Genomic DNA, 25,011 nt, shown 5'->3' with positions numbered 1-25,011 from the left:
ACATCGAGTTACCAATGAGTTTTCGTACGATCAATGCATAACCAACTCATAGGCAACAAGTCATATCTCTAGGTTTGAAGACTTATATGATATTACCGTCTCACGATCACTCGAGATAAATTCCATGAAGTGATACCAGTGAGCGTGGGTTGAACCCAATACTCAGAACTTATGAGCACTCATGAGTGTTGTAGCACCACTTTGTCCAACATCTTAGACCTCTACAAGCCAACCCATGACAGTCTTGATTCATATCTACTTCCAACATATGACCAACTGTGGATGGTTTGAATAACTTAGTCATTCAGGAAGAGCGACTTAGTTATTCTGGAAGTCAAAATCATGCAAAGTGAAACACAAGAATAATCGAATCAACTATGGTCTCAGAACTTCTGAATATAACTAAAAACACCTTTTTATTTATCACCATATTGATTTCACATCATTCATTGTATACTGTTTCAAATTATCAACTTTATACTTGAATTAAAACAATAGTTGTCCCATGATCCGAGCATGTACACTATGTTTTCTAAACACTGGTCATGCCATACACCAAGTGTGTACACTATGTTTTCTAAACATTAGTTATGCCATACACCAAGTATGCACACTAAGTTTGTCTATGATCTTTACTCTGTGAAATAGATCGATTGAACATAATTTCAATGATACTCATTTCACAATCCCAAATCCTTACTGCAAATGCACGAATCCCAGATTCATGCCATTTACTTAAATCTGTTAGATTCTAAACTTATATGCATTGGTCCTCTTGTAATGATTATGCACAAAGTCACAAACACTTTTCAACAGACATTACAGAGTACTCCAATAGAGACCAACTCCATGGAAACGAAGTCTCATATTCAAAGTTCATTGCTTTGAACATTCTTCTTGTATTACGTTTCCAAATCTTACATAGATTTAATGAATAACTTCCACCTATGGGAATATTTCCATAATCTCATTTTGACTATCACTTCTGAACAAGAGTTTCCTCTCTTCAGAATATGTCAATATGGTCCTTCCAAAAAATTAGCACTATACTTCCAACTGTCCCTGAGCATCCAACCTTTGGTAAACCTTAGATTGTTCTCAACAATTGCTTAATCAAATTAGTCATATCTAGTTCTAGTACTTTTCCCCTCTTAATGCTCTAGTCATTTTTGGAAAAATTTAGAATAGATGAATATTATAGCACATGCAATCGATCCTATATCTGAAGCATATAGGACCCGATTCATAAAGACATGATACTAGACCAGTCTTTTGCTATAATATTTCTATTTCTATTTGCCAAGTTCTCATAATTCAGATTATGAAGAGGGATGCCGTAATCATAATCGAATTTTAGAACGCAAATAATGGACCCATATATAGAATTTCCTTATGTTGAGCCATTCCAACATGAAATTCATATATATATATATATATATATATATATATATATATATATATATATATCCTTGACTAAAGATGATTAAAACCTCAATCTAATCTTTTTAGAATTGAAATGAAGTAAAATTTCCTCTCCCTTAATTATAGCAAAACAACTTTTCCCAATTGAAACCTTTTTTGTTTTTCAATAATTAACATTGCTAACTTGCAACACTTATTATAATTGTCATTCTCCCACTTGCATGATGATTATTAGCATAAAACTTATGCTCCCACTAGCTTTGACATGTACTCAGAAATGTGATGGATTCTAGAAATCAATATTTTATTGACCTTCTTACCAAAGTTCATATTTCTGATACGAGATGCTTTGATAAAACTTTATCAAAATCATACACCTTTCCTTAGATAGCACACATGTGTGTCTAAATAATTTCAGAACTATGAAAAGGGATGTCGTAATCATAGTCTCAATTGTTTAGTCCTTTGCAATTTCTCACAAGTCCATGTTAGTGTGCCGATTAACCACACACGCTCCACTAACGACTTTGAGAATGCAAATATCACAATTGCTATCTAATTAAAATCTCCTTAGTGAAAGTGTTTCCTCACCATCATTTTACTGAATCGGAGAGAACCCTTATGACACTTAGATTTTATGGTGTATGTGTTCATATCCATGTGAATTTGTCAAAACCGTAATCACAAGACATGGTTAGTGACAAATCCAAACTCTTATGGATTGAACTTGTGCAGTCTTAACTTCTTGCCACCTGGCAGCACAAGGGCCTGCCATTGCTTCCAAGTTGTTAAGCAACCAATTGAGAACTCTCAGAACTCATATGCAAAGCCAACTTTCACTGGAATGGGCCCAGAAGTAGGAATATGTCAACACGATAGGTTATAAAGCTCAAGTCGTGAGCTAGTAAGAAACTATAGGTTTTTACTCTTGATTAGATCTAGAAGCTTTTCTAAGATCTTTAAGACTCCCACTGTCCTCATGACATATAAGACTCACTTGCCAAATATTCAAGAGATAGTGCGGATTCTTTATCAAGATAAACACTTCACACAATTGGCCTTAGTTGGTCTTTGTTTTATCCAAAACATCACAACTTACCAATTTCAAATGTACAAGAGTAGGACACTTTGACTTTTACATTTGACAAGTGTTATAAACCTTTCTTTAAGATATGTCACTCAAGTTACAATCTTGGAGTATGACTCTAAGACTTTTTCTGGAGCGAAGTGTGACTCATCTTCTTGATTTAACCACTTCAACAGTTCATGATTCCTCTACTTAGCCATAAGAATGCACTAAGTTGTCCTTAGAGAACCAATTGTGATCAGGTTTCTTAATCATTAAGATGATCACTAAACATGATACTAAAGTACTCTCCCATCTTTTCAGATTTGAGAAACTTTTATCCTTCTGCCTTATTTGATTCTTCTCATCCGTTCTGCCATACATTGAAAATTTTCCAATGTTTCAGAATTATACTTAACTGGTAAGTATAACCATATTTACTAAACTTTAGTAAATCATGACGAATAGTCTTATCGATCTTTTGTGGTGCACTTGACCAGTGCACAAGAATGTGTACTCGATCCCTCAGTCCTTCACTTGACTCACATATAAATGTGAACAAGGAATTAGTCTTAATTTTCCAAAGCTGAAAGTTCTCATTCATCATATTATACAACTTGCATGATTCCAAGTTTCGGTCCAATTGAAACCTTTGGTGATGAGAATCTTTCCTTATTTGATAAATTTAGACACTACCACAAATGAAAAAATCAAATTCACATTTTCATTATTGCTAGAAACATATAAACATCAATTTTCCATAAAAGCCATTACAAGGAGATATAAACTAAAATAAAATCAAATTTTTATTTATTTATAAAAATGCGGAAAAAAACTTTTCCTTACAATGTAGCTTTAAATGAAAACTATGCTATTACATATTTCCTAGCAATCTATCATAACTCTCTAAGTAGTAGCTCAAGAATCCGATCTTCGAACCATGCGATTGAAATCCATCTTCGCGATCAGATTCAACATACTCTTTCTTTAAGTGTCCTTCCCTTTGCATGATTCTGCAAAACACCAAAATGTAAGCGAGTCACATTTTGTATTAAGAATCATCAACAAGGAACTTAACAGAGTTAGATAGTGGACTTACCTGAAGCAGAATCAAACTTTCTTACTAGACCTTCTCTCAGATCTTTCAGGTAGTTAAGGCAGCTTCGCAACCAATGCCCCTTCCTTTTTGGCAATAGAACCACATGGACTCTTTGGGAATGGTACACAGGACTATCTCAGACTTAGCCTCTCTCTTTACCATTTGGTCAACCGAGTTGACTATGGCCGATCCCTTTCCATTGGGAAGATAAAGCTTTCTGGATTTCCAATGTCACCAATTTGTCAATGTCCATGGTAGTTTGGGAAGTTGATTTACTAATCAAGTTTGCTTTACCAGAGCTCCATATCATTTCTGATTCAGCAGCACCATGCAAATAGATAAGATCATTAAGGGTCATCTCATAGTCTTTTACATAGTAGTCCCAAAGAACACTCACTATGTGACTTAGAAAGTGATTGAACAACCAACTTTCTCAAGACTTTGACACCCAACTCTCCCGGCTTGTCAATATTTGACTTCATCTCCAAGATGTGATCACACATATACCTTGCTTGCCAATAGGGCTTGAGTGACCTTGAACTTTGTGGGATAGGGAGAATAATTGGAGGAAGTGGAGGAATTGAAGTATGATTTCCATGATCCAGTCACGGGAGATCATCTTCATTAGGAAAGCTTATTCCAAGAGTTTTGGGAAGATCATAATTGTCTGAACCAGACATCTTTTGGGAGATATTCAAGATAGTTGATTTAAAGTCCTTAATATAACACCCGATATGAAATATTAAGGCTAGGACCCAACACAATATTTTATAACATGGAAGAGGGATGCCGTAATCCAAGCTATAAAATATTTGAAGGTTGGTGAATGACGATTCACCAATTTCCACCATGAAAAACGAAATAAATTATTAGGTTTTAATTGGATTTGAAACTCCTAGATCTTTTGAGATTCATTGAACTTTCAATGTCATGTTTCAATCTCGAGTGTGCCCTTCAGGTTTTCTGACTGGGATGCCGAGGATCACAAAACAAGGTGTGAAGTAACCATGAAAATTACTTGGTACCCTTAATGTATTACCCCTCAATCGATGTGCCGGTTAACCACACACACTCCATCGATACTATGATCAACATTAAGTTACCCTTTGCCTACCTTGTTAAGTCCAGCTAGTGTGCCGGTTAACCACACGCGCTCCACTAACCGACTTAAGCAAAGTGCAAAGTGTAATTTCATGGGTTAGCACCTTATTCACTTTTTCCTAAAGTAACTAAGATTGGGAATTTATAAAAGGTTTAGTTACTTTATATTCATCATTAATACTTTTAACGAAGGGAGAATTCTAGTCCTTGTCCTACCCGTTCGACTAACGATCATCCACCGATCAAGGAAGCGGTGGGTGAGAGTGGACACCCATTAAGCTGCCATTTTATAGGCAGCAACCTTATACCCCCTTATAGACCGACTTCGTGAATGAGGCCTACTAACGGTAAGACTGACTTGCTCTTATATATATATATATATATATATATATATATATATATATATATATATATATATATATATATATTATTAACTTATAATATTATAAAGTATAAGGGTTGAATTTTAACTTTTAAAATTCTAAGGATTTGGATTTAAAGTTTTTAATGTGACTTTACATGTTCCAAAACTTGAGGGCAAGTTTTGTAACTTTCAAAACTTTTCATCTTTCATAACTTATGAGTTAAATGGTTTATTAAAATGAGAGACTTTTCATTTTATGTAACCTATGTGTTTCTTTAATGGACTTTAAAAGAATGACTTTTGGTAATCCATAACTTGAGGACAAATTATGGATTCCATTAAAACACATAATGATCAAGAATTAAACTAACAAGCAAGTTACAAATAATTCCTACGATCTTCTAAACTCATAAGTTCATGAACATGCATATCAACAATTTCAAGAATCATAAAATTAAGCATATAAAACTTGAAATTTTGATAATAGCTATTGAAAATGGATTAGCATAACCATAACACCATCTAAAACAAGTTTTATAAGACCAAAACAGTTTAGGGTAATGTTTCTAGTCCATTTCCAGCAGCAAAAGTCGAAAAACTGCATTCTGGGGCTCCTACTCGTCGAGTGCATGAACCTACTCGACGAGTAGGATGAGTTTGTGCTTGGACTCGTCGAGTCCCCCCATGGACTCGGCGAGTCCACTGTCCAGACAGCAAGTTTTTTAGCTTTTTTCACTAATTTGCATCAAATATCAAGCAAACAAGCCTAGGCTCTGATACCACTGTTGGGTTTTTGAGCATTCTAACACTCCTAAGGTGTACATGCAACCCTATAAACCTTGGATCTATGTTTGACTAAGATACATGCAAAATTGCTTTCCAAGGTTCATAATCCTATCTAGCATACATGGGGAACTTTTAAACATAAAGTAAGCTAGAACAACATACTTTGTAGTAGTTTGGATTCCTTGAGAACCTTGTGAGCCTAGCACCACAAGTGTGATGCCTCAAATGTCTCACACAACACCAAATGCTTTTGGAATGACTTGGGATAAATGCCACACACTTAGAAAATCGGCTATGCCCTCTCACTCTAGCTTAAGTGGCCGATTTTGGTGAACATATGGATCTTTATATAGTGTGTTACAATTAGGGTTACACCATGTAAACCCTAATGTAACATGGCTCTTCATTTCCATGACCCATGGGTTTGTAACTCCCATGGAGCATCCTATGGACCTTAGCCCAACTTGATAATCCATGGAGCCTTTAGCCCACTATACAAGTTATGGATGATTTACATAATTAACCCATATATTTAATTAGTCATCTTTTGATCACTTAATTAATTCTAGATTAATTCTTGATCAATACTAATTAAATAATCCTATTAATATATTAGAACTTATAATATATTTATAAACCATAAGTGTTATTTCTCTCATTTTAGTCTATCCAAATGCATGATGCCATGCAACCCAAATGGACCATGCTAATCAGGTCAAGTACATCCCAGAATAGTTATGAACTTAGACACCTAATCCAACATAAAGAATAAAATACAATCTTGGCAATAGGCAACATTTTCCCATTTCCCATGATTAAGTTTATCTTCCCGTGCTCCACATCCCTACTTCTTTTTAGTCCATGCAAATCAGAAAAGTCTGAAATCCACAACCTGTATCAAGGGCCCAAGAATTAGCATGTGATGAGTTATTAGATTGAATAATCTAAATACATGCAAAGGAGGGCTTGATCTTGCCATCCTTTATGTCCTGCAAGTACTTGGGGAAGCTTCATTTCCAGTGCCCTTTTTCATGGCAGTGGAAGCACTTTGCATCCTTCGGATTGGAGGAGCGATTAGCAGAACCAACTTTGGTCCCACTTGAAGAGGATCCATCAAGATACTTTCCCTTGCGTCTCTAGTAGGGAGCCTTCCTCTTCTTTCCCGTCCCATGCTCGATTGCCAGAACAGGGGCAGAAGTAGTAGTAGGAGTAGACACAACCGACTTTCCTTTCAGGTTGCTTTCTACAATCCTAAGAAGGCCTTGAAGCTTACTAAGAGTGACCTCCTCCTTGTTCATATGATAGGTCATACGAAACTGATCATAACAAGAAGGTAAAGAGTTATGGACTCCATTAAAACACATTATGATCATGAATTAAACTACCATGAAGGTTACAAACAATTCCTATGATCATCTAATCTTCATAAGTTCAAGAACATGAATATGAACACTTTTAAGAATCAAAAATTACACTTAAAAAAAACTTGTAATTTTAATAATTGCCGTTGTAAATGGATTAGCATAAACATTACACCATCTAAAACAAGCTTTAAAACATCAAAACAGTTTAGGGTAATGTTTCTAGTCCATTTCCAGCAACAAATGTGCAAACTTTCATACGAGCAGAAAACAGAAAAACGATTTTTTTTTCAAGCTGTTTGCACACAAAAAAAAAAAAACAAACAAACCTAGGCTCTGATACCACTGATGGGTTTTGAGCATTCTAACACTTCCTAAGTGTACATGCAACCCTAATAACCTTGGATCTATGTTTGTCTAATAATCATGCAAAGTTGAATTCCAAGGTTATATTCCTATCTAGCATACATGGGGAACATTTTTAACTTGAATGAAAGATAGAATAACTTACCTTGTTGTTGATTATGATCCTTGAAACCTTGTGAGCCTAGCACCCCAAGTGTGATGCCTCAAATGCTTCACACAACACCAAATGCAAAGGAGTAAACTTTGAGAGAATCTTACACTTGCAAAATCGGCTCTAGCCCTCTTGTTTCTTAGTGTGGCCTATTTTGGTGGAGAATGGGTTTCTTATATAGTGTTGACACATCTAGGGTTACACCATGTAAACCCTAATGTGTCATGACTCTTCATTTCCATGACCCATGGGTTTGTAACTCCCATGGAGCATCCATGGAGCATCCTATGGGTGAAACCCAACTTGATAATCCATGGAGCCTCTTAGCCCACTATATAAGATATGAAAGATTTACATAATCTACCCATATATTTAATTAGTTATCTTTTGATCACTTAATTAATTCTAAATTAATTCTTGATCAAACTAATTAAATAATATTATTAATATATTAGAACTTATAATATATTAATAAACCATAAGTGTTATTTCTCTCATTTTAGTTTATCCAATTGCATGGTGCCATGCAACCCAAATGGACTATGCCGGGTCGGGTCAAGTACATACCATAAATAGTTATGGACTTAGACACCTTATCCAACAGTCTCCCACTTGGATAAGTCTAATAACTATAACTGCAATACTTCAGGAACCGATCGGCAATCGTAGCTCTTTCAAGGTCTCTCGGAACTGAGAAGATGATGATACGCCATTTAAGATAAGTGATCATATAATCCTCTGTTCTAGATATCAGCCGGACAAATACATGGAACAATGTCTTACTTATTGTCCAGCAGTTTGTTTCCCGATTTCCGATTTGTTTGACAAAGAACTTAATTGAACACATCAACTTAGTTCTGACCGGGCCCGGTACATAGGTCAAAACAAAATCATCGAGGGGCCCAGATATCAGCTTCTAATCCAAGAAGGAACAGATAAACTTCGACTCATATGTTTCTTCTACCACTCATTGAATTATACACAAAAGCACGTTTTATAACATCGAGTTACCAATGCGTTAACGTGCAATCAATGCATAACCAACTCATAAGTAACAAATCCTATCTCTAGGTTTGAAGACTTATATGATATTACCGTCTCACGATCACTCGAGATAAATTCCATGAAGTGATTCCAGTGAGCGTGGGTTGAGTCCAATGCTCAGAACTTATGAGCACTCATGAGTGTTGTAGCCATGTCCAACAACTTAGACCTCTGCAACCAATCATGACAGTCTTGATTCATACCAACTTCTGACATATGACCGACTGTGGAGGTTCGAATAATATGATATACCAAACATAATTATTCTGGAAGTCAAAACATGCAAAAGAAATATAGTAAACGATTGACAAGAGATAGCAACACTTTACTCATAAATAAAACACCTTTTATTCATCATCTAATGTCAATTACACTTTACAAAGTTCAAGGTTATCTAACTACTAAATCTAATATCACCCTTCAGCCCTATGCTCCGAGCATGCTGGAGATGCTTAACCCGAGTCAGTCCCTTCGTGAGGGGATCTGCTAGATTCTCATCCGATGATACCCTCTTTGCCACGAGGAGTCCTTCTTCTATTCGATGTCTGATGAAATGGTATTTTCTGTCGATATGTCTGGATCTCCGGTGATCCCTTGGTTCCTTGGCTAAGACAACTACACTTTCACTATCACAGAAAATTTCCATTGGCTCTTTAATAGCTGGTACAATTCCAAGGTCTCCAATGAAGTTCTTCAGCCATATCGCCTCTTTTGCTGCCTCGCTAGCTGCTACATACTCTGATTCGCAAGTTGAATCAGCCACTGTCTCTTGCTTGGAACTCTTCCAAGAAATTGCTCCTCCATTTAAGGTAAAGACCCAGTCTGACTGAGAGCGGAAATTATCCCTATCAGTCTGAAAGCTAGCATCACTATACCCTACAACTCACAAGTCTTCACTCCCACCGAGGGTAAGGACCCAGTCCTTAGTCCTCCGTAGGTACTTGAGGATATTCTTTACCGCAGTCCAGTGTGCCTTTCCAGGGTTCCCCTGATACCTGCTAACCATGCTCAAAGAAAAGGCTACATCAGGTCGAGTACACGTCATAGCATACATGATCGATCCTACAGCCGAAGCATAAGGTATTCGACTCATTTCTGCTATCTCAGCCTCAGTACTAGGGCTTTGTGTCTTACTCAATCTGGCGTTACTCTGGATGGGTAACTCTCCTTTCTTCGAGTCCTGCATGCCGAATCTCTTCAACACCTTATCCAAGTAAGTACTCTGACTAAGTCCAATTAGTCTTTTACTCCGGTCTCTCAAGATCCTTATCCCTAGAATATAGGCAGCTTCTCCTAGGTCCTTCATAGAGAAACACTTCCCAAGCCAGGACTTAACTTCCTGCAGAGTTGGGATGTCATTTCCTATGAGTAGTATGTCATCCACATACAATACCAAAAAGCTAACTATACTCCCACTAGCCTTCACATATACACAAGATTCATCTTCACTCCTAGAAAAGCCAAATTCCTTGACTTTCTCATCAAAGCAAAGATTCCATCTGCGAGGTGCTTGCTTTAACCCATAAATGGATTTCTCAAGCTTACACACTCTATTAGGGTACTCTGTGTTGACAAAACCCTCTGGCTGACTCATGTAAACATCCTCAGCCAACTTTCCATTAAGGAAAGCGGTTTTGACATCCATTTGCCATATTTCATAGTCATGAAATGCGGCTATGGCTAACAGAACCCTAATAGACTTAATCTTGGCCACTGGAGAAAAGGTCTCATCATAATCAACTCCCGGAGTTTGTGAGAAACCCTTTGCAACCATTCGTGCCTTATAAGTGTGTACATTACCATCCATGTCGGTCTTCTTCTTGAAGATCCATTTGCACCCTACAGTCTTACGACCTGGTACATTCTCAACCAAGTTCCAAACTTGATTGTCATACATGGACTGTATCTCGCTGTCCATTGCCTCTTTCCACTTGGCTGACTCAGGGCCTGTCATCGCTTCCGCGTAACTGTTAGGTTCATCCAGACCTATCAGCGTCTCATCACTGATAAGTGTATCACCTTCCGCAGTAATATGGAATCAATAGTAATGCTCAGGTGCATTCCTAACCTTTGTGGAACGCCTCAGAGGTACAGACTTGTCAATTGGCTCAACAGAAGTTTCCTCCTCAAGTTGAGTGCTAGGGTTTGAAGTTCCTTCACCACTTGACTCTTGAATATCTTTAAGGTCAACTTGCCTCCCACTGTCTCCTTGGCTTATGAACTCTCTCTCTCGAAAGAAAGCCCTCCTAGCTACAAAGACCACATTCTCACTAGGTCTGTAGAAGAGGTAACCAAAGGATTTCAATGGGTAGCCGATGAAAATACACCTCTCACTTCGAGGTTCGAGCTTATCATGAGTCTCGCGTCTCACAAAAGCCTCGCAACCCAAATCTTAATGTGGTCTAGTTTGGGTACTTTACCAGTCCACATCTCATGAGGAGTTTTGGCAACTTTCTTTGTGGGAACTAGATTAAGGATATGGGCGGCAGTCTCTAAGGCATACCCCCAAAATGAGATTGGTAGCGAAGCTCGACTCATCATGGAACGAACCATATCCAACAAGGTTCGATTACGCCTCTCAGCTACACCATTCAACTACGGTGTCCTGGGAGGTGTCAATTGTGAGACAATCCTACATTCCCTAAGATAGTCGAGGAACTCTGAACTAAGATACTCACCACCTCGATCTGATCGAAGCATCTTAATGTTCCTGTCCAATTGATTCTCGACTTCCTTTTTAAACTCTTTAAACCTCTCAAAAGTCTCTGACTTATGCTTGATTAAGTAGACATATCCATATCTACTGTAATCATCAGTAAAAGTCAGATAATAACGATTAGCATCCCTTGTGGCATGTTTGAAGGGCCCACACACATCCGTGTGTATAAGATCCAACAAACCTTCACCCCTCTCACAAGAGCCTGTGAAGGGTGACTTTGTCATTTTTCCAAGTAAGCATGATTCACAACTATCATCTGACTTTAGGTCAAATGACTCCAATACTCCATCCTTTTGGAGTTGGCCTATGCGTTTCTTGCTTATATGTCCAAGACGACAATGCCATAATGATGCTTTATCCAAGTTATTATCATTAACAGAATCAATACAAAATACATTATTTCCTAAGTTATCAACCACAGATACAGTTTCATACACCATCACAAGGTAATGCTTTAAAAAAAAGAACATTATTAAAGAAAGCATTAATCGTACCAACTTCATTATCAAATGAAAAGGTGAAACCTTGTTTATACAATGCATGAAAGGAAATAATATTTCTTCCCATTTCTGGCGAATAACAACATTTATTCAAATCTAAACTAAACCCAATACTTAGCGATAAAGTATAAACTCCAATCTTGGTGACATGTAAAGCTTTCCTATTCCCCATGATTAAGTTTATTCTTCCATGCTCCACATTCTCACTTCTTCTTAGTCCCTGTAAATCAGAACAGATATGAATACCACAACCGGTATCAAGGACCCAAGAGTTAGAATGGGGTGAGTTATTAGATAAGATAGTGTAAATACCTGCATGGTTGGGTTTAACTTTCCCATCCTTCACATCTTGCTGGTACTTTGGGCAGTTCCGCTTCCAATGTGACTTTTCATGGCAATAGAAGCATTCAGCCTCTTTAGGGTCAGAAGAAGGAGTGACAAAACCTTTCTTGGTTCCACTTGAAGAAGAGACATCAAGGGTCCTAGCCTTGGTACCCTTCGAAGAGCTCTTCCTCTTCTTCCCTCTACCTTTCCCGATTGCCAAAACCGGGGCGGAGTTTGGAGTAGGAGTGTTAACAACCGACTTACCCTTAAGACCTGTTTCTGCGGTCTTGAGGAGTCCCTGAAGTTTGCTGAGTGTGACCTCTTCCTTATTCATGTGATATGTCATACGGAATTGATCATAGCACGATGGTAAGGAGTGCAAAATGATATCTATTGCAAGCTCCTCAAGGAAGTTCACATTAAGCTTCAGCAACCGATCCACATACCTTTGCATTTTCTGCATGTGGCTCGTGACGGATTCCCCGTCCTTCATCATGGTTGTTATGATAGAGCATATGATTTCATACCTCTCTTGTCGTGCACTTTGATGGTATCTTTCCATCAGATCTTGGTGCATTTCAAAAGGGTAGAAGTCCGCATAGGACTTTTGGAGTTCCCCTGTCATGGTGGCCAACATGATGCATGCCACTTTTGTAGCATCCCTTTCATGTGCCCAGAAGTCAGCGATCTCCTGGGGAGTTGCAGTGGTCTCATCAATCTCCTTAAGCTCCTTGTCAAGGACATATTCTTTGTCCTCGTAGCGGGTAATCATCCTGATATTTCTGATCCATTCATTGAAGTTGGATCCATCAAAAGTGACTTTCCCACACAAGTTCATAAGGGTAAAGGAGCCATAAGCAGCATTGTTTGAAGACATCTGAAAGAAGAGAACAAGATTAGTTTAGATATTAAGAGAGTCCTTAATAAAACACCCAAATGTAATATTAAGGTTAGGATCCAATCACAATATATTATAACTTAGAAGAGGTATGCCGTAATCCAAGCTATAACATATTTGAAAGGTAGGTGAATGACGATTCACCAATTTCCACCATGAAAAACGAAATATAAATATTAGGTTTTTAATTGGTTCTTAGAAATTCCTTGATTCTTTTGAGATTCAATGAACTTTTCAAAGGCATGTTTCAATCTCGAGTGTGCCCTCCAAGTTTTGTGACTGGGATACCGAGGATCACAAAACGAGGTGTGAAGTACCCATGCAAATTACTTGGTACCCTCAAGGTTTATCACTCAATCGATGTGCCGGTAAACCACACACGCTCCACCGATGCTATGGTAAACCTTAAGTCACCCTTTACCTACCTTGTTAAGTCCAAGTTAGTGTGCCGGTTAACCACACACGCTCCACCAACGACTTAAACAATGTGTAAAGTGTAATTTCATGGATTAGCACCTTATTCACATTTTCCTAAAGTAACTAAGATTGGGAATTTAATAAAAGCATTTAGTTACTTTATAATATTCATCATACTTTTAATGAGAATTTATAAGTCCTTGTCTTACCCGTTCGGCTAACGACCATCCACCGATCAAGGAAGCGGTGGGTGAGAGTGGACACCCATTAAGTTGCCATTTTATAGGCAACAACCTTATACCCCCCTTATAGACCGGCTTCGTGAATGAGGCGTACTAGCGGTAAGACGACTTGTTGTTATACATATATATATTAGTAACTTATAATATTATAAAGTATAAGGGTTGAATTTTAACTTTTAAAATTCTAAGGGTTGGAACTAAAGTTTTAATCAAGACTTTACATGTTCCAAAACTTGAGGGCAAGTTTTGTAAACTTCCAAAACTTTTCATTTCTGATAACTTATGAATTAATTGAGTAATAAAAATGAAGACTCTTCATTTTTATAACTCTTGTGTTCTTTTAATGGCTTTAATAAAAGTGAGACTTTTGGTTTTCCATAACTTGAGGACAAGTTATGGACTCCATTAAAACACATTATGATTATGAATTAAACTACCATGAAGGTTACAAACAATTCCTATGATCATCTAATCTTTATATGTTCAAGAACATGAATATGAACACTTTCAAGAATCAAAAATTACACTTAAAAAAAACTTGTAATTTTAATAATTGCCGTTGTAAATGGATTAGCATAAACATTACACCATCTAAAACAAGCTTTAAAACATCAAAACAGTTTAGGGTAATGTTTCTAGTCCATTTCCAGCAACAAATGTGCAAACTTTCATACGAGCAGAAAACAGAAAAACGATTTTTTTTTCAAGCTGTTTGCACACAAAAAAAAAAAAAACAAACAAACCTAGGCTCTGATACCACTGATGGGTTTTGAGCATTCTAACACTTCCTAAGTGTACATGCAACCCTAATAACCTTGGATCTATGTTTGTCTAATAATCATGCAAAGTTGAATTCCAAGGTTATATTCCTATCTAGCATACATGGGGAACATTTTTAACTTGAATGAAAGATAGAATAACTTACCTTGTTGTTGATTATGATCCTTGAAACCTTGTGAGCCTAGCACCCCAAGTGTGATGCCTCAAATGCTTCACACAACACCAAATGCAAAGGAGTAAACTTTGAGAGAATCTTACACTTGCAAAATCGGCTCTAGCCCTCTTGTTTCTTAGTGTGGCCTATTTTGGTGGAGAATGGGTTTCTTATATAGTGTTGACACATCTAGGGTTACACCATGTAAACCCTAATGTGTCATGACTCTTCATTTCCATGACCCATGGGTTTGTAACTCCCATGGAGCATCCATGGAGCATCCTATGGGTGAAACCCAACTTGATAATCCATGGAGCCTCTTAGCCCACTATATAAGATATGGAAGATTTACATAAGCTACCCATATATTTAATTAGTTATCTTTTGATCACTTAATTAATTCTAAATTAATTCTTGATCAAACTAATTAAATAATATTATTAATATATTAGAACTTATAATATATTAATAAACCATAAGTGTTATTTCTCTCATTTTAGTTTATCCAATTGCATGGTGCCATGCAACCCAAATGGACCATGCCGGGTCAGGTCAAGTACATACCAGAAATAGTTATGGACTTAGACACCTTATCCAACAATAACTTCTTCGTTATAACTTGGATTTCGACGAGGTTTTCGCCTACATGTTTCTAACGAGATTATCTACAACTTTTAATAATAAAATTTTACTTATTTAAAATTTTATATTTTCGCTAAATTTCACTATTTGGCTTTTAATTGGAATCTCATAAGACTTCCAATATTTTATGAGTGATTCTAAACATAGTTTTACTTCATTTCTAGTAAAAACTATCTGTTAGAACTCAACACTCAATTTCACATAATATTTCATAATATTATTAACTTTTCAAATTACATAACACGATTTCAAGACGTGTATGTTACAAATACCTCCTCCTTTTGAGGATTTCGTCCCCGAAATCACAACGATTTAGACAAATGAGGATATTTCGCTCTTATCTCATTCTTATTTTCCCTAAGTATAGTTTGGGCCTCGATGGTGTTTCTACTTGACAAGCACCAACTTCACTTCAAGACATATGTACAAAGCATATCTTCTATTGTTCGGATTTTTCTCTCCATCTGACCATCTCATTTTTAAATTCTCTGACTGAAATTTCGCCACTGCACGAGACATGGTTCTCTGAACCAATCACCTCACTTCGCATACCTATTTTAGTCGGACTCAATTCTGTACGACCATTAAGGTCTGAACGAAAATCATCTTCTTAGTCATCACCGAAACGAGGGTAATGACATACTCGAACAAAACGGAATCGATTACTAGCTTCTTGGTAATCTTGTGACTTTCCCTGATTCAAGTGTGAGTCCTATGCTTCCAGTAGTATAGGCCTCTACTACTATTCACACCTACTCATACTCGTCCCAAGTATTGTCTCGCAGTTTCCAAGTCACCATTCATGCCGGGAATATTATCAAAGCTGGGCAAGAAGATGGGAATCAGGTTAAGAAGAAAGGTTATAACTTTTAATTCCTATGACACTATCTCTATTGACTTTATCAACAAGTAATTATATATTTCCTATGTTATCTACATGAAACGATTGGACAATTGCGTAACAAGCAATTTGAAAAGAATATGCGAATTTATAAGGCACGAAAGAATATGAGGCATCACAATCAAATAAGATGTGAGTAGATCTAAAGTTTACGAGAAATGTACCCGTCACAACATTCGGGTCCTCGCGTGCCTCCTCTGTGGTAATCTGGAATGCACGGCCCTTAGCTTTTGGCACCTCCTCCTTTGGAGTATTCTTTGGTTGTTGAACGGAAGCTTGACTCCCCGCCATTTGACTTGTAAGAGTGGGGAAAAAATGCTTCTTGTGGCCAGTAATACCACATGCATAACAAGTAACATCCTTCCTTGGGCAAGCTGGCTTTATGTGACCCGTTTCTCCACATCCATAACAGACAACAGATTCCTTGTCTATTTTGCATTGGCCCGGATGATTCCTTCCACCAATGTGACATGATGGCAATTGAATTGAAAAAGATTGTGATCTAACGCGACCACGAACGACGCTCTGAGATTGATCTCTTGTATTAGAATCAGATTGAACAGATCGAGCTGGTGGAATAGAGGAAACAGGAACAGTTTGATCGATACGTGGATGCTTTGGAACAGAAAAAGTGGCACCACGTATTTCTAAGTCATGCTCACGCTTTCGAGCATACTCAACAGCTTTGTCAAAGGACAGAACATCCCGATTAGCTACAAAATCGCGGATCTCATACCGCATTCCATCCAAGAATAACTGAATTTTATCGTCTTCAATGGGGATATACTTTGCGGCAAACCATGCTCTTTGATTAAATTGAGTTTCATACTCATTCACGATCATTCCTTCTTGTTTAAGCTCCAGAAACTCTTTCTCCAATCTCCTCCTCATGTCTAGAGGACAATACTTCTCTAGCAAACGAGTTTTGAACATCTCCCAGGATAAATTCTCCTGGTCATACTCGTTGAGAGCTTCATATGTTGCTTCCCACCAGACCAAGGCTTCTTCGACGAGCATAGCAGAAGCATAATTAGCCTTGTCTTCATTATCCACGTGAGAAATACGAAACACTTTCTCTGTGTTCTGGATCCAGGTAAGAACGACAATGGGATTAAGAACACCTGAAAACTCCATAGCACCACTATTCTTGAAATCTTTGAACGAGGGACGCTTCACCTCTCCTTTTGAAGATTCTCCAGTGGCTTTCTCGTTTCCTTTATCACCACTCTTTTTGTGTTCTTCAAGAGTCTGTCGAATAACACCGGTAAGTTTATCCAAGAGTCGCTCCTCACGAGGAGATACTAGAGTATTCACTTCCTTAGGTTGAGGACCTCCACCAACCTCAGGGGTATGGCTACTAACCTGATCAGCCATTGCACTTCAATATGGAGTAACTTTGTATTTTAGAATATTAGGCTTTATTATTACCTAATACTTTTACTTAAATGTTTCCTATGGTTTGTATCCCTATACTTACAATGATTAAGTTCATATATTGAACTTCCAATAGTTTAAGTCTAAATAATAATCCGTGGAATTTAGTTCACTTAAACCTGGCTCTGATACCATGATTGAAAATAACCCTTTATATACTTTCATATTTCTGAAAGACCCAAACTTTCATACTTGACAATATAGTTACTCCAAAACATGCTACATGCATATTTATAAAACAATATCTTACATTGATAAAGTGATTACAAAGGATTGGATACAAACCGACTATGTTTTAATATTTTACATAACTACCCAGGATATTATAATTTTACACATACATAAACCGAAGTACAAAAGTAATAGCAAACAAATATATTCTACATCTTCCGATAGTATATAACCATACTGGTTACTTATCTCCTGCAAATTTGTTAAACATTGAGAGGGGTAAGCGGTGACGCTTAGTGAGTTCAATAATAGATACAATATAACGTTATGCCATATATATACTTCAATATGGCAGAAGCAAAGAGGAACAAGGAACAACAAAGGCATATGTGAATCATGTGACCAACTTTCCATATCAATAAATGATTTGATTCAAAGATATACAATCAACGAGACATAACAATTTCCATACTTGATAATCATCAATAAGACTTTGGCCCAAATGGCACAGAAGACATACACTTTCTGATTTGAACATTTCGGTAGATTACAGGTTTTCACGCTCTGTCTAACCATCTGCCAATGCCATAGAATAGAATTCATTCTCTTACGGAGACATGCTCTACATGGCCAGAGGCTACGTATGCCCTGTCTAACCTTATGCCAATGCCATAGAATAGAGTCATTCACTTACTGGGGGACATGCTCTACATGGCCAGAAGCTACATACGAGTACCACCATGAATCTGAGTTCTTAAACTGATCACATGGTCAAAGGTATAGCTTTGCTATCATAAATAGCAGAAATAAAAATAACACGGGAAAATAACCCGGAATAATAACACTGAAAAGCACATAGCACATATAACACATAACATATAATTGTTCCTATATATTAAATTCACCGTGAAATAACCGGGGGTTAAAATAGTAATTTGGGCAGCACTTCGGCTCTAAATATGACTTTCTTCGTTGAAAACCTGGAGTTTTCTTGAAAACCGGGCTCTACGAAGGTTGAGATTCGAAACCGAAAAGATAAATTTTTCGGGCTTCTCGGGAATCGCGGGGCGTGTTTCGGGTGCTAAAATTGATATCGGGGCTTCGGGGGATGTCGAGATAGTAAAAATATTGAAAAGGGGGGGTGAAAGTGGCAAATTTCTCAAAATACCTGGGAAGGCTCGCATGGCTCCTATTTATAGGGGAGGAGGTCCGAAGGCTCGGATCCGAGGCTAGGAAGCGAGAGGCATGTATGCGAGGCTCGGACCAGCTGGCAGCAGGGCGAGGCTCGGAAGGACACCTGCGAGCTTCGGATTGGTCGGAGGACGCGGCAACTCTTCGGTTCGGGCCAGCACTTCGGACCAATCAGCGGGTAACACGCGTACTGCGGTCCAATCAGAAGCGAACACATGTCCGACACGTGTAAGCCTCGCATGCGAGGTTGACGTGTCTAAAGATGACTCATGCGAAATTTCTCGAAAATTGTGCCAAATCTTGTAAAATCCATAACTTTCTCATACGGGCTCCGTTTTTGACGTTCTTTATATGCACGCGTAGAGAAAATTATGCTCTACAACTTTCGTTTAGACTTCGTCGGAAAATTTTGACTTTATTTTTATATTATTATTTTTAACAGACCGGGACTGGTAAATCCGTTAAAAATTCATAACTTCTTCATCAGACGTCCGTTTTCGTCAGACTTTTTACCGTTGTAATGCTAATGACGAGACCTTCGATTCTCATTTAGGTTGTGTCGGCTAAAAATCACTCGATCTAAAATTCGAGTTTTTAGCTGTCTACTGCTAAGCTGAAACTTAGAAAAGTCATAACTTCGTCATACGAAGTCAGATTTTGGCGTTCTTTTTATCGAACTTCACGTTTAACGAATACTACGACTTTCATTTAGATCACTAAGGCTAAAAAGTAGTTTATCAAAAACTCACTTTTTACGTCATTCGGCGCCGAGCCGGTTTTGTCACGGATCTTCGATTGGTCATAACTTCTTCGTTATAACTCGGATTTCGACGAGGTTTTCGCCTACATGTTTCTAACGAGATTATCTACAACTTTTAATAATAAAATTTTACTTATTTAAAATTTTATATTTTCGCTAAATTTCACTATTTGGATTTTAATTGGAATCTCATAAGACTTCCAATATTTTATGAGTGATTCTAAACATAGTTTTACTTCATTTCTAGTAAAAACTATCTGTTACAACTAAACTCTCAATTTCACATAATATTTCATAATATTATTAACTTTTCAAATTACATAACACGATTTCAAGACGTGTATGTTACAAATACCTCCTGCTTTTGAGGATTTCGTCCCCGAAATCACAACGATTTAGACAAATGAGGATATTTCGCTCTTATCTCATTCTTATTTTCCCTAAGTATAGTTTGGGCCTCGATGGTGTTTCTACTTGACAAGCACCAACTTCACTTCAAGACATATGTACAAAGCATATCTTCTATTGTTCGGATTTTTCTCTCCATCTGACCATCTCATTCTTAAACTCTCTGACTGAAATTTCGCCACTACACGAGACATGGTTCTCTGAACCAATCACCTCACTTCACATATCTATTTTAGTCGGACTCAATTCTTTACGACCATTAAGGTCTGAACGAAAATCATCTTCTTAGTCATCACCCAAACAAGGGTAATGACATACTCGAACAAAACGGAATCGATTACTAGCTTCTTGGTAATCTTGTGACTTTTCCTGATTCAAGTGTGAGTCCTGTGCTTCCAGTGGTATAGGCCTCTACTACTATTCACACCTACTCATACTCGTCCCAAGAAATATATCTCGAGATTAATCGTGTTTTTGGAAGTATGAACATGAAGAACATATTATGAGTTCATAAGAAAAGACTAAGAACAAAGAGAGAATAATATATTTCATGAAGAACATGGTGGGAGAGAAACTCTCCCTGGGTGGGAGAACCCACCAACTTTTTCTCTCTCTAGAATTACATTGTTAGAAAAGTAACTCTAACCAAGGAAAAGATAAGCTAGCTAAAGTAATAAATGACCAACTCTCCCTTTATATAGGAGGGAGAGTTTTTACACCATAAATACAATAAAGGGAAAATACAACCAAATAAACACTCATTATTTGTGGAGCATTTCCATGCACCAACAGAAACTTTTCACGCCTGAGCGTGTTCTTTAACAACCATTCCATGCCGGGAACATTATCAAAGCTGGGCAAGAAGATGGGAATCAGGTTAACAAGAAAGGTTATAACTTTTAATTCCTATGACACTATCTATATAGACTTTCTCAGCAAGTAATGATATATTTCCTATGTTCTCTACATGAAACAATTGGACAATTGCGTAACATACAATTTGAAAAGAATATGCAAATTTATAAGGCACGAAAGAATCTGAGGCATCACAATCAAATAAGATGTGAGTAGATCTAAAGTTTACGAGAAATGTACCCGTCACAACCTTCGGGTCCTCGCGTGCCTCCTCTGTGGTAATCTGGAATGCACGGCCCTTAGCTTTTGGCACCTCCTCCTTTGGAGTATTCTTTGGTTGTTGAACGGAAGCTTGACACCCCGCCATTTGACTTGTAAGAGTGGGGCAAAAACGCTTCTTGTGGCCAGTAATACCACATGCATAACAAGTAACATCCTTCCTTGTGCAAGCTGGCTTTATGTGACCCGTTTCTCCACATCCATAACAGACAACGGATTCCTTGTCTATTTTGCATTGGCCCGGATGATTCCTTCCACAAATGTGACATGATGGCGATTGAATTGAAAACGATTGTGATCTAACGCGACCACGAACGGCGCTCTGAGATTGCTCTCTTGTATTAGAATCAGATTGAACAGATCGAGCTGGTGGAATAGAGGAAACAGGAACAGTTTGATCGATATGTGGATGCTTTGGAACAGAAAAAGTGGCATCACGTATTTCTAAGTCATGTTCACGCTTTCGAGCATACTCAACAGCTTTGTCAAAGGACAGAACATCCCGATTAGCTACAAAATCGTGGATCTCATACTGCAGTCCATCCAAGAATAACTGAATTTTATCGTCTTCAGTGGGGATATACTTTGCGGCAAACCGTGCTCTTTGATTAAATTGAGTTTCATACTCATTCACGGTCATTGCTTCTTGCTTAAGCTCCAGAAACTCTTTCTCCAATCTCCTCCTCATGTCTAGAGGACAATACTTCTCTAGCAAACGAGTTTTGAACATCTCCCAGGATAAATTCTCCTGGTCATACTCGTTGAGAGCTTCATATGTTGCTTCCCACCAGACCAAGGCTTCTCCGACGAGCATAGCAGAAGCATAATTAGCCTTGTCTTCATTATCCACGTGAGAAATACGAAACACTTTCTCTGTGTTCTGGATCCAGGTAAGAACGACAATGGGATTAAGAACACCTGAAAACTCCGTAGCACCACTATTCTTGAAATCTTTGAACGAGGGACGCTTCACCTCTCCTTTTGAAGATTCTCCAGTGGCTTTCTCTTTTCCTTTATCACCACTCTTTTTGTGTTCTTCAAGAGTCTGTCGAATAACACCGGTAAGTTTACCCAAGAGTCGCTCCTCACGAGGAGATACTGGAGTATTCACTTCCTCAGGTTGAGGACCTCCACCAACCTCAGGGGTATGGCTACTAACCTGATCAGTCGCTCCTCACGAGGAGATACTGGAGTATTCACTTTCTTCGTTGAAAACCGGGAGTTTTCTTGAAAACCGGGCTCTGCGAAGGTAGAGCTTCGAAACCGAAAAGATAAATTTTTCGGGCTTCTCGGGAATCTCGGGGCGTGTTTCGGGTGCTAAAAATTATATCGGGGCTTCAGGGGATGTCGAGGTAGTAAAAATATTGAAAAGGGGGGTGAAAGTGGCAAATTTCTCAAAATACCCGGGAAGGCTCGCATGGCTCCTATTTATAGGGGAGGAGGTCCGAAGGCTCGGATCCAAGGCTAGGAAGCGAGAGGCACGTATGCGAGGCTCGGACCAGCTGGCAGCAGGGCGAGGCTCGGAAGGACACATGCGAGCTTCGGATTGGTCGGAGGACGCGGCAACTCTTCGGTTCGGCCCAGCACTTCGGACCAATCAGGGGGTAACACGCGTACTGCGGTCCAATCAGAAGCGAACACATGTCCGACACGTGTAAGCCTCGCATGCGAGGTTGACGTGTCCAAAGATGACTCATGCGAAATTTCTCGAAAATTGTGCCAAATCTTGTAAAATTCATAACTTTCTCATACGGGCTCCGTTTTTTACGTTCATTATATGCACGCGTAGAGAAAATTATGCTCTACAACTTTCATTTAGACTTCGTCGGAAAATTTTGACTTTATTTTTATATTATTATTTTTAACAGACCGGGACTGGTAAATTCGTTAAAAATTCATAACTTCTTCATCCGACGTCCGTTTTCGTCAGACTTTTTACCGTTGTACTGCTAATGACGAGACCTTCGATTCTCGTTTAGGTTGTGTCGGCTAAAAATCACTCGATCTAAAATTCGAGTTTTTAGCTGTCTACTGCTAAGCTGAAACTTAGAAAAATCATAACTTCCTCATACGAAGTCAGATTTTGGCGTTCTTTTTATCGAACTTCTCGGTTTAACGAATACTACGACTTTTATTTAGATCACTAAGGCTAAAAATTAGTTTATCAAAAACTCACTTTTTACGTCATTCGGCGCCGAGCCGGTTTTGTCGCGGATCTTCGATTGGTCATAATTTCTTCGTTATAACTCGGATTTCGACGAGGTTTTCGCCTACATGTTTCTAACGAGATTATCTACAACTTTTAACAATAAAATTCTACTTATTTGAAATTTTATATTTTCGCTAAATTTCACTATTTGGCTTTTAATTGGAATCTCATAAGACTTCCAATATTTTATGAGTGATTCTAAACATAGTTTTACTTCATTTCTAGTAAAAACTATATGTTAGAACTCAACACTCAATTTTATATAATATTTCATAATATTATTAACTTTTCAAATTACATAACACGATTTCAAAACGTGTATGTTACAATTTATCTAACCACTAAAGCTAATATCCCCTTTACCACAAGGTGCCCTTCTTCTACCACAAGGTGCCCTTCTTCTACTTGATGTCTTATGAAGTGGCATTTCCTATCGATATATCCAGATCTACCATGATCTCGCGGTTCCTTGGTTAAGGCAACCACCCCTTCATTATCGCAAAAAATCTCCATAGGCTCCTTTATGCATGGAATGACTCCAAGGTCTCCGATGAAGTTTTTCAACAAATCGACTCCTTCGATGCTTCGCTTGCTGCTATATACTCTGATTCGCACGTTGAATTAGCTACAGTCTCCTGCTTGGAACTCTTCCATGTCATGGCTCCTCCATTCAGGGTAAATACCCTGCCCAACTGAGAGATGAAATTATCTCTCTCGGTTTGAAAGATGGCGTCACTATACCCTGTCACTCTCAAGTCCTCACTCCCACTGAGGATAAGGACCCATTCCATAGTCCTCCGCAGGTATTTGAGAATGTTCTTAACGGCAGTCCAATGAGCTTTACCAGGATTCCCTTGATATCTATTGACCATGCTCAGAGCAAAGGCCACACCAGGGCGAGTACAAGTCACAGCATACATGATCGAGCCAACTACGGAAGCATATGGTATTCGACTCATTTATGGTATCTCAGCCTCTGTACTCGGACACTAAGTCTTACTCAATTTGGTATTGCCTTGGATAGGTAGCTCACCTTTCTTGGAGTTCTCCATGCTGAAACGTTTCAACATCTTTTCCAAGTAGGTACTTTGACTAAGTCCTATTCGCCTTTTACTCCTGTCTCTCAATATCCTTATCCCTAGGATATAAGCAGCTTCTCCAAGGTCCTTCATAGCGAAACACTTCCCAAGCTAGGACTTAACCTCCTACAAGGTTGGGATTTCGTTTACTATGAGCAGTATGTCATCTACATACAATATCAGAAAGCTCACTACACTCCCACTAGCTTTGACATATACACAGGACTCATCCTCGCTTCTTGAAAATCCAAACTCCTTGACTTTCTCATCAAAACAAAGATTCCATCT

This window comes from Lactuca virosa, chromosome 2 (genome assembly GCF_052849685.1).
Source record: "Lactuca virosa cultivar CGN04683 chromosome 2, Lactuca_virosa_CGN04683_v6, whole genome shotgun sequence".
NCBI lineage: Eukaryota > Viridiplantae > Streptophyta > Magnoliopsida > Asterales > Asteraceae > Lactuca > Lactuca virosa.
Note: the sequence above shows the minus strand (reverse complement) of the source record.